General features: G+C 36.2%; 1 non-coding gene across 1 annotated transcript; it reads right to left on the bottom strand.

The window, feature by feature from the left end:
• Positions 1 to 1009: 1009 nt before the first annotated feature.
• Positions 1010 to 1085, bottom strand: LOC124236507 (small nucleolar RNA SNORD115). The gene has a single exon (XR_006887745.1). It is a non-coding gene; the product is annotated as a small nucleolar RNA SNORD115 (small nucleolar RNA).
• Between the last annotated feature and the right edge of the window lie 3332 nt (positions 1086 to 4417).

Here is a 4417-nt window from a genome sequence, read left to right on the forward strand (position 1 = left end):
CTCCTCATGACCCAAGCCATGACACTCTCCTTATACATCTATTTGATCCTGAAAATCCTAATGAGTATTGGCATTCTTAAACCCTTGTGCCAAAAACAATTGGAGTTTGGGCAGATTCAGTGAAGCTAGTGTGAGTGGCTTTCATGTTTCTCTCATGTAGGAGGCCACAAAGTCCTCTTGTTCAGTAGTCTTTATCTAAGAGGACAAAGGTTTGACAGTAGTCAAGGATGAAAACTGTCTCATGGGTACTATTACTAAAAACTAAATAAGATACCAGGAAGCTCCTAATTTTATTGATTTTTACAACCAATGAGCTAACAAATATCTGGATTTCAATCCTTTGGCTGCAATTGCCAGGATTCTTGAATATTCATAGTCCAAAAATGATGCACAAATGTAACACATTGAAAACCTGAGATAATATGACAGGGCTGAATTTGTCTACTTGAGCATTTAGACCCAAGCAAACATTGTACCATAGAAAGGATATTGATGAAGCACAAAACTTTTTCATCTTTCAGTTTAAGCAAGCTCAGGTGAAAAGTGAAATTCTCATGAGGATTCCTTCATATACACCACTCATAGAGAAGAATCCAGAATGATATTCATGTTATCTGAAAGAATGACTCTAAATGCCCTAGAAACAAGTCTTTACTAGTTCAAAGGTCTATTTGGAATTTCTCAGTTACCAAAGGCAGCCCTAATCCATGTAATGGTGCAAATCTTGCCAGCCAGATTTACTGCAACACGCGATGTAAAAAAAGAAGTGAGGTATAATTTCCAAAAATTATGAGAACAAAGCACCCCAAACTGGTTAATATAAAAGAAAGTGTCACTCACTGGGAAAGGAAAGAAAGAGGTGGAGTTTCCCACAGGGGATTTATTATCTAAAGCCCCCAAATAGAATTTATACTCTAGTGAAGCTAAGAACCCCCGCCCCACCACACACACACACACACACACACACACACACACACACACTTCATGATCTACGACTGTCACCTCTGCTGGGCCTCAGTGTGATCCTATTGAGCATAATTTTTATGTCGTTATATCTCCTCAAGAAAAGATCTCATCATTCACTCAAGCCATGGCACCTCCCATACCTACAACATCTTTATCCTGAAATCTCTTACTAGGGATGGCACCCTTAAAACTCCGGTGCCAGATTGACCAGAGATCTGAGAGATTCAGTGCAGGACAACTGGGTAGTTAATTGTGCTGCAGGGGAAGTGAACTAAAGGAAACTATTCTCCATTTGTCTTTGTCTATGAGAACAGGATTTGGACAGTAGTCAAAGATGAAATCTACGTCTCTCATGTCTGCATTGCTCGTGTTCCTCTGTGATTTCTACATGAGGGATATTGGTTGTCCTTACTCAAAAAAGACCACATTCCTTGTAAATAGACCAGCGATTCACTAAACACAGTCAAGTCAAAGGAAATAATATACCTTGGCCTCAAGAACCTGTCAGGAGGCTTTATACAGAAATGAAATCTTATTATTAACAAGCCCTTGGCTGTACCTTCCTGGAAGCCAGAACAGAAAAAAATGGCATCATGAATAGCATATATTTTCCTCTTAAAATTAACCTAATGAAGTCACATGATAATCAGAAGCTAGATATCAGGAATCAGGCTACTCTTATTCAATCTCACACATCATAGGCAAAGCATATACCCGAATCTCAAACCTCTGGCTGCAATTGCCAAGGTTCTTCAATTGTGAGTACTTAGTTTATGATCCACAAGTATCACAACACCTTGGCAAACTCAAAATAAACTGACAGAAACAAATTTGTCTATATGTGAATTTAGATTCAACCAAATAATTCACCATAGAAATAATACCAATGAAATCAAGATTTCTTAACTTCAATCAAAGCAAAACTCAGGCATAAAATAGTGTTTCTCATAAGGATCATAATGTCTATGTGAGTCACTCATAGAGAATTAGCCATATTAATTTTCATATTCCCTTAAAAAATAAACCTAGGGGCCAGCCCAGGAGTGCAGCAGTTAATTTCGCATGTCCTGCTTTGGCAGCCCAGGGTTCACCAGTTCAGATCCCAGGTGCAGACCTACTCAGGGCTTGTCAAGCCATGCTACTGCACACGTCCCATATACAAAGTAGAGGAAGATGGGCACAGACATTAGCTCAGGGCCAATCTTCCTCAGCAAAAAGAGGAGGATTGGCAGCAGATGCTATCTCAGGGCTAATCTTCCTCAAAAAAAAAAAAGAGAAATAATAATAAACCTAAATATCTTAGAGGCTAGTCTTTGTTAGTCTACAGTTCTATTTGAAATTGTATCTCTCTGTAAGCACTGAGAGGAGTCCAGATTAATTTTCATTTTTGGTAATTTTCATTCTACTTGTGTTTCCTACTTGTTGCTACTGTGGATTCTTTTTTCAGCTCAACTCTGAAAACTGTGGATGATTCATTCCTGTGCTAAATAATTTTTTGGCTTAGCTCTTTAGCTTTTTATTCCATACTGTTTAGGTATTTATTATCCAGCCTTCTGCAGACCAGAATTTGGTAAAGTAGCATTGTGCTTATTGGTCCAACTCCCACAAATGTGGTCATTCAGTATGTGGTCATTTATCTTTTCCCCAGCACTCCCCTGCATGGGCAAAGCTTGTATACTCAGCCCCCTGCCTTACTGGGGTCATTTAATAGCCCGAGGGCAAGAGAAAGCACTGAAGATAGTTTCCCTGTTGAGGTTCTCCTCTACCTGCTACGTTAGCCCCTTCATTTTCATTTCCTTAGGATCTATCTGTTTCACTGTGTGCATATTCCAATGTTCATTTAGTCCTCCAACTTTCGATGGGGACTTTGTTTTCAGTTTTTTGGCTGTTAGTGCCACTGCAAGCATTCATGTGTGTGTATTTTAAGGCATGCATGATAAATTTTTGTTAACTATGTACCTGGAAGTATCTTAGTGGACACTGTCTAAGAGTATTCTAAACAGACTTACACAGTCATGCACCACACAACAACTGCATATAAGACGACTGTTTTGGTCAATAATGAACTGCATACATGACAGTGGTCCCATAAGATTAGCGCCATATAGTCTAGGTATGTAGTAGGCTATATCAATTAGGTTTGTGGACGTACACTCTATGATGTTTGCACAATGACAAAATTGCCTAACGATGTTTTTCTCAGAATGTATCCCCGTTGTTAAGTTACACATGACTGTAGTTAGATTTTTAAATTTTATATAACCTGGCAAGTGTTTATTGTTTGAATGATCTTTTCGCTTATGGCTAATGACCTTGAATACTTTTTCATATACTTATTAGCCATTTGGATATCCTCCTTTGTGATGTACTTGTTTAAATGTCCTCTTTGTCATTTTTTGACATGTAAAATTTTACTATGTCCTTTGTTTTTCATTGAATACACATTTTGATAAACAAAAGCTTTAATTTTGATACAAAACAATCATCAATGTTTTTCTTTATGTTTAATGCTATTTGTATTTAATTTTAATTTTTTTGCCTTCACCAAAATCATGGTAACATTTTCCTATGTTGTGTTCAAGAGGCTCTATTGCTTTGCCTTTTATATATAAGTCTACATTACACCTAGAAATTATTTCTCTGTATGATTTGAAAAGGGATTCAATTTTTTTCCATATCGATATCCCATATATCTAGCACCCACTGTTGAACAGATCATCATTTCCTCATCATGCAACAGTAGCACCTTTATTATAAATCAGGTAATCATATATCTGTTTGTTGAGTCTCTATTTTTTTCCCATTGGGATGGTTTTCTCTCTTTTGTCAGTACACACTTGTAACTACTGTAATCTTATAAAAGGCTTGGAAATTTTGCCATGTAACTCATGAAACTTTGTTCATTTTCATCAAGAAGACCTTGGCTCTTCTCGTCTTTGCATTCTATACAATTCTTGAAATCAGACTTACAATTTCTAAAAAGCCTAATGGGATTTGATTTGGCATGCTACTGTGTTGAACCTTTAAAATGAATTTGGGGGAAAATTACCATCTATGTGTAATTGAATCTCCCAAACTGAATATATTACATCCCTTCATTTGTAAGGTTTATTTACTTCCTTTCAATAATGTTGTCTAATATTGTGGGTAGAACTTTTCCTATGTAATTGATATTTCTGATGTTTCTGAAAATGTTATGTTTTTAAATCTTCATTTTTCATCTTTGTTATTGCACATAGAAATACATTTCATTGTACTTATTTGCTATTAATATAGCAACTTTGCTAAATTAACACCCTAATTTTAATTTTTCATGTTCAGATCACTTTGAGATATAGATATATAAAGATAGATGGAGATAGATATAGATATATAAAAATATACTATCAGACATACGCATATATAGACAGTATTTTGTTATCTGTAAATAGTGAAATTTACACCTTTCCAT

This window comes from Equus quagga, chromosome 2 (assembly GCF_021613505.1).
Source record: "Equus quagga isolate Etosha38 chromosome 2, UCLA_HA_Equagga_1.0, whole genome shotgun sequence".
Lineage (NCBI taxonomy): Eukaryota > Metazoa > Chordata > Mammalia > Perissodactyla > Equidae > Equus > Equus quagga.